At 32.1% G+C, this 7,698-nt stretch overlaps 1 long non-coding RNA gene across 1 annotated transcript; it reads left to right on the plus strand.

Moving 5' to 3' along the window:
* Positions 1-1,340: 1,340 nt before the first annotated feature.
* On the plus strand, positions 1,341-4,594 carry LOC132638488 (uncharacterized). The gene is made up of 3 exons (XR_009581761.1): positions 1,341-1,539; positions 2,381-2,427; positions 4,037-4,594. It is a non-coding gene; the product is annotated as an uncharacterized LOC132638488 (long non-coding RNA).
* Positions 4,595-7,698: the final 3,104 nt, after the last annotated feature.

Consider the following 7,698-nt stretch of genomic DNA (forward strand, 5'->3'; position numbering starts at 1 on the left):
GGAATTGATTGGCATTTATCTCTCACATATCACATTGTTGAATTTGTTTCTTCTGAACAAATATCCAAATATGGAACAAGCATGGGGGTGCACCTCTCTTTCAAGAAATTCTTCTTCACAGTCATTGATATGTATAACAAACTACCAAGAGCCAAACGTGTACTTCTCACATTATACTGACAAAGCATAGAATAGATATTGAAATGAATTATCTACGCAAGCTAGATGCAATAGATATTTCTGGTTAGAGAATATTTTGTTTAGTTTTTCATTTTTTATGGGTTGTCTTGTGCAATAGAATTCATGTCACTAAGGTTCTTAAAGTCAGCTAGATTGTAGCAATGTGGAAATGCACGAAAAAAAAAAAAACAAAGGGACTTGGGTTAACCTGAGACGAGGTTGGAAGACTTTTTGAGTGAGGCAAAGCCCGAGTCTTTGGGGACATTTACATGTATTTCATATTAATTTACCTGAACCTTTTTAATATATGAATCAAGTACTCATTCAAAAGCTATTCAATGCTCATATGATTATTTATTTTATTAATATCATGAATTTTTCATATTGGGTGTAGTGTGTAAAAAAGTAAATTTTTCATATTGGGTGTAGTGTGTAAAAAAGTAAGATGGAAATTGTAGAAAGATGTTCAAGCAAACATATTATATAAGAATCTTTCTATTCAACAATTCGAATGAACTTTTTCTCCTATCCTGTTAAGTAAGTTTATGGAATCATCAACGGAGTAATCTAATTGCACATACACAAAATCATACGGCAATTTAAGATGGAGGACATAATTTTCCTTCCCTGCTAGCCTTTTGATAAACGGTGTGGATCAAATTGTTATATCCCGCATTTTGTACGTTCGGATAATTCAAGATAATTGTGCGAAGTTAAGGGCGAGGCTATATTTCGATCTTGTTTAATATACAAGTTGTTTATGAATATTATTGGCATGGAAATATTGAGAAAGGCAAAGGGTAAAAAGGAAAATTTGTAAAAATGGTTCATGGTAATATTGTGAAAAGGCTAAGGGCAAAATGGAAATTTCACAAAGTTTCATGAAGGTTCAATAAGGGCCATTTGGCCGTGTGATGTATGTGTGTATGTGTGGGTCCCACTCTTTTATGGCCATGTGATTATATATATATGGGTCAAAGCTTGCATAGCAAGACTTAATTATTCATCTTGTTTTAAGAAGTTTCAAGAAAAAGGGAGAAGGGTCATGTGTCCATAATTTTACTTGAGGGACTAAAATATAAATATGGATAAATGGTGGAAAAAATAGGATAAATAAGACATAAGTATCTTCATCTTTTAGAAAGATGAAGAAGCTTGGAGAAGGAGAAAAAATACAAGGTCATTCGGCCATATTGTAGCCAAAGAAGGCCATGGAAGATTGATAAAAAAAAAAATGTTTTCTTCTAGCTTTTCTACTAATTTGAAGGTCCTTATTAACATGAAGGAGTTGTGGGAGCAATTAAATCATTTATTTGTGCAAAACATGCTCCTAGCCGAGTGAAGGGATAAGGGAAAAAGGTATGTGTTCAACTTTCTCTTACATGTTTTATGGATGATTTGTGAGTATTGTAGAAGGTAGAAATGGATGAAGTTCATGAAATATGAATATAGTGGTTGTGGCCGAATATAGAGTGATGTTGTGAGATGTGATGAATTGATTTTATGTAGCATTTTGGTTGTTGTTGTGTTGTGGATTTTATGATATTAAATGAAGACTTAATGGCTTGAAATGAATATGAAATTGTTTGTGGATTATGGGAGAAGTTAATGTGATATTAGTAAGGTTCCTTATAATTGTGAGAATAAAGTTGTTAATGCATAGGCTATTATTATAGTTCATGAGTTTGGAAGGAAAAGAATGTGTTGTTGTCTTTGGTGGTGTTATGAGATTTCGGGTGAAGTATTGTGATTGGGTTGCTTGGAACATTATGTGAATTGTTTGAAGAATTCTTGAATCATGTTAGAGTGATCTCGGACTAACACTTGAAATGGGATCATTGGTATTGACTTGATTATGTGTGATTGAATTGAATATAAATGAAATGCCGTTGAATTGCGTGATGAGGGTTGTTAGTGTTAGAATGTGTCTTGAATTGATTATTGATGTTGTTGGCATGATTATTGGAATTGTTGTTGTGGAAATTGTTAGAATAATTGTTGGCATTGTTGTTGATATTTTGGCCGAGTTAAATTCTCGGATTGTTGTTGATAAAATTGGCCGAGTTGGAATCTTGGGGATTGTGTATTTACAGGGGAAATGCTGCCGAAATTTCGGTAGAATATAAGTGAATTCATTTGAAAGTCTAAGGCAAGTGAATGACAAGGAATCTAATGATTATGTGAATTCTTTTGTATGTAGACTAGCAAGCTTGGATAAATAAGCGTAGCTAATAAGGCGTGGCACAGGTATGTAAGGCTTACCCCTTTCTTTCTTTTGGCATGATCTTTATAAAACGGGCAAATGACGTATATGTGCGATTTCAAAGAAATTTCCTATTCTTAGAGCCACTAGGATGACTAATATTTTTGACTTCCATAAGTTGTCTCATATGGTTTTGATGTATATCTATGATGTCCGAAGTTTGTTGATATGTTTCCAAATGATAGTCGAAAGATAGTTGATATGAATAAAATTTTGATTTTCAAATGATAGCACGTTCGAGTATTCTATCGAGTCTTTGACATATTTTGATATGTGCGTATGTTCCAAAAGCTCTATTTGATTTGATCCATAACGCTATCCGAAAGGTACTTGACAAGATTATGGCTTTGATTTTCCAAAAATGACTTCTGAAACGCTTGTAGAACGTTCTGTACTTCAAACGCTCATAACTTTCTTATACTAAATCGGATTGACCCGAAACTTGTTTCTGAGCCTTCAGGGGTCGGTGAGTATACTGGTCCATCGAGTCTTAGAATTGGCTTATATACATGTGGTTCTCACTACTCCGCTCGTGCGTGCTACTATTATAGCGTCCGCCGGGCCTCGGGCCGGTTATATCATTGTGTTCACTATGTTATACTCGCCCCCAACATGTTATGTTATATATGGATCGGAGCCGACGCCTCGGCAATATTATGTGGGGTTAAAGGGATCGGAGCCGACGCCTCGGCAACATGATATGTTATATTTTCTGTATATATATGAACAAGATATGTTTTTCAAAGGAAGTATTACTATGGATATGTATATGTTATATATATATATATATATATATATATATGTATGGATCGGGCTGCACGTTCCGCAGCAGTATAATATATGTATGGATTGGGCTGCACGTTCCGCAGCAGTATAATATATGTATGGATCGGGCTGCACGTTCCGCAGCAGTATAATATATGTATGGATCGGGCTGCACGTTCCGCAGCAGTATAATATATGTATGGATCGGGCTGCACGTTCCGCAACAGTATAATATATGTATGGATCGGGCCGAACGTTCCTCGACAGTATAATATATGTATGGATCGGGCCGAACGTTCCTCGGCAGTATATGTTATATATATATGGATCGGGCCGAACGTTCCTCGGCAGTATATGTTATATATATATGGATCGGGCCGTACATTCCTCGACACTATCATATTACATATGGATCGGGCTGTACGTTCCACAGCACTATCAGTTATATGTATATCTGTATATGATTATATGTATGTGATGACATATGATGTCGGTACGCACGGTCTGTTTTTGGAAAGTAAGCATTTTGGCACTCTGGATGATTTACTTACTTCCTGTACTCCTTCTGACATATGACTTCGGCACATATGATCTGTGATTGGAAAACAATCATTCTGATATTCTGGATCTGCACTTTTCTGACATATGACATCTGCATATACGACTTGTGATTGGAAAATAAGCATTTTGGTAATCTGGATAATGTACTCACTCTTATACTGTTTGTTTCGATCATGGTTCTGTTTTCTATATTCCATGCTTTACATACTCAGTACATATTCCGTACTGACCCCCTCTTCTTCGGGGGCTGCGTTTCATGCCACGCAGGTACACACAGATGAGTAGAAGGTTTGTCAGAAGATGTTTCAGCAGGATTGGCGAACTCCATTTGCTCCTGGAGTGTTGCCGAGTCAGAGTATGTATGCTATGATGTTTTGTTCGCAGTTAGAGACTTTGCAGACAGAGTGTGGGTATAGAATGTCAGATTTGTAAGCGGCTCCATCAGCCGATGAGTCATTTTGTGTCATGTGATAAATTCCATATGATTACAGATTTTGTTGATTTGGGAACAACGAAAAAGAATATTTCTGAAAGTTGTACTATGTATTTCATCTCTATTTGATTTAAAAGTTTTTTTTTTTTTTTTATTATGGGTGCACTAAGGGTCAGAGGGTTCGCTCGGCCCTAAGTAAGGGTCGGGTGCCCATCACACCCTAGGGAGATTAGGGTGTAACACAAATGGTTTAAATATCACATTTGATAAAATAATAAAATATTTCATATGATCAAGCAAATAAAATAATAAATTTTTATATTTTTTTCTCTAACACTTTCCGCGCAATGCGCGGGTACGTATACTAGTTCTCTTTTTAATAACTAGTCTTAGTACCCGCGCGATGCGCGGTCGGGATATTATTAATTATGTAAATTATGATCTTGTTTGTTTGGAGCATTTTAAATCTAATTGTTTTAATAAAATAAAATTTTAGTTTTGCTTCCTATGCAATGTGTCCTTGAACAAAAAAAAAAAAAAAATGAAATCAAAGATGATAAAAACTTGCCTGCACTGGTGTCTGGTGATTATACACCAAAATAATAAATATGTGACCCATGTCTTTATATATATATATATATATATATATATATATATATATATATATATTCTTATCACTAATCATTGCTCCCTCCTGTCCAAAATGGGATGGGGCTCCTCTTCATTTCCACTCTCTCCATTTTCCCTAAGTTCCTACTTTGATGAAAGACACATGTCATAATTAATAATTAATGGTTGAGACTTAATTTCCTAAATCAAGGTCCTAACCATAGTTAGAATAACAAATATTTTCTTTATTTACTCTAAAAAGATTTGACAATCCCAAAATTCTAGCTAAAACATTATCTCGCCTATAAATTAATCCGAAAATTTTCTTTCTTTCCTATTTATTAGGTGTCATATAAATGACTTATAAATTTTCTTTTCTTGAATTAAAATTAAAGCACGAAGTATACAAAAAAAGATATGGGAACATATCCAGATGGACGTGGGGGGGGGGGGGGGGGGGGGGGATTAAGAAGAACTGTACAAAAAAAATTGTTCAAAAGAAGCAAAAAAAAAAAAAAAAAAAAAAAAGGAAGAGCACGTAATAAATAGGAAAATAAAATTAGGATTGATTTATAGGTGAGATAATGTTTTAGTTAGAATTTTGGGATTGTCAAATTGTTTTAGAGTAAATAAAGAAGATATTTGTTATTCTAACTATGGTTAGGACCTTGATTTGGGCAATTAGATCTCTCAACCATTAATTATTAACTATGGCATGTGTCTTTCATCCAAGTAGGAACTTGGGGAAAATGGAGAGAGTGGAAATGGAGAGGAGCCCCATCCTTCAAAATGAGTGTGCACTTAGTTTTTTTCATACCCCTTAAAAAAACACTAACTCGTAGAAAAAAATAGGATTTTGACTATACTATCCATAACTAATAAGACTCTTGCTTATTTATTCCCTTGAGTAAATAGGGGCAAATCTAATCTAATAAAGTTAATTCCTTCTTGATTTTGTAAGTGAACATTTAGGGCCTGTTTGGAAAGCCACCCAGGTAATTGGAATTGAGTGTAATTGGGTGTAATTACACAGTTTGACCTGTTTGTTTGACCAAGTAATTACACAGTTAGGTGGGAATTGGGTGTAATTGACAGGGTGTAATTACACTCTCCAATTCTCAAGGGGTGGGGGGTTGAGAACTGGGGTAATTACACCCTGTAATTACAGAGTTACGTTTTAGTCTATTTCTTTTTAATTTCTTTTTATTTTAATTTATTTTAATTTCTTTTAATTTTTAATTTATTTTTAATTTCTATTATTTTTATTTCTTTTTATTTTTATTTTTTAAAATGTATTTTTCTTTTTATATTATTTATTTTTCACTTCCTTTCTTCTCATTCTCAACCTTTACTTCTTGTGGTTTAATGTAATTTCTCGTATTTTTTTATTTTTTTATTTTATTCATTTAGCGTAACCGTGTTATTATTCTAATTTTTGAAACTACACTCTTAATATTGGAAAGAATGAGTTATTAACAAACTTGGTATATAACGAGTGACATTATTAAAGTAAAATTTCGTTGTGAATGAGGTTATAGACTTATATTTTCCCTTTCTTTTGAATTATTTACTTAAGTTACGTTGGAACTTACTTATGTAATGTTAGAATTTGACATAAGAGTATTATGTTAAACCTTTTCTTTTGGATTTTGAATTTAGGTTATATTTTCAATTTTAAGTTATTTGCTTTCATATTGCATGTTGTTTATTTTTCACTTATATTTGATGATTTTTTTGTGTCAAACATTTGGATAATGTTATTACATTATATTTATAAATATTATTTTTTTGTCAAACATCCAATCCATGATGTTCGCACAAAAAAAGTCTTCTTTTAAGTTTTATAATTAATTAAAATTAAATATTATTAATTTGAAAATATATATCAATTATTTTTTACAATATTAGTTAAAAATATATGATTATTAATTAATATATTTCAAGAAACAATGTGTTATTAAATAACTAATTTAATATCATTTATAAAGGTAAATATTTTTTAAATATTAATTTTAACATTTTTAATTAAATTTTATTTTTAAATTAAACTAACTGTGTAATTACACTTGTGCAATCAAATAGCACGCTTGTAATTATACTGTAATTACATTATGACAAACAAATAGGTCGTTGTAATTACACTACTGTGTAATTGCTAGGCTGTGTCATTACTATCCTAGTAATTACACCAATTCCAATTACCTGGTGGCTTTCCAAACAGGCCCTTAATTGAATGAAAATAAAAAGGGTAAGCAGACACTTATTTTGATCCGGAGGTAGTACTTAATTGCACATTCTCTTGTATCAGAATGTATCAATTCTTTTTTATTTTGTTTTTAGCTTTGTACTACTTCGATTATGTGGTCTTACCAATAGATAATATTTTTCATCATAATCCTTTTTGAAAAAATTCTCATCTCAAATTCAAATAGCCTATCCTTATGTTTTCTAAAATTCTGAATTTCTTACTTTTCGACTTTTTACATTATTCGTACAATATTTTTTTTAAAAACGTTGTCATGTGGATTTTCATGAAATTTCCACTTAGTGCAAAGTATTCAACAAAATCCTCTATAAAATTAAAGGAAATGAATTTTAATCATCCTTTTTTCTTAATGTAATGAACTCAGTAGGAATAACTCTATGAAATTCAAACAAAATAAAGTATTGCCATGTGGTTTTTTAATTACCATTTGATTTGATTTTCTTTCTTATTACTCATCTCCGGAACTTTTTGATATATTTTTTTTTTTTTAAATAAACTGATTTCAGAAGTTTGGCCGAACAAATTATTAATCACATTGCAAATTTCTCGCTTTTTTTATTCATTGCAATTATGCATATATACTACTTTTATTGTATCGCTCGGAATTATTTCATTTATTAT

Source organism: Lycium barbarum, chromosome 4 (assembly GCF_019175385.1).
Source record: "Lycium barbarum isolate Lr01 chromosome 4, ASM1917538v2, whole genome shotgun sequence".
Classification (NCBI taxonomy): Eukaryota; Viridiplantae; Streptophyta; class Magnoliopsida; order Solanales; family Solanaceae; genus Lycium; species Lycium barbarum.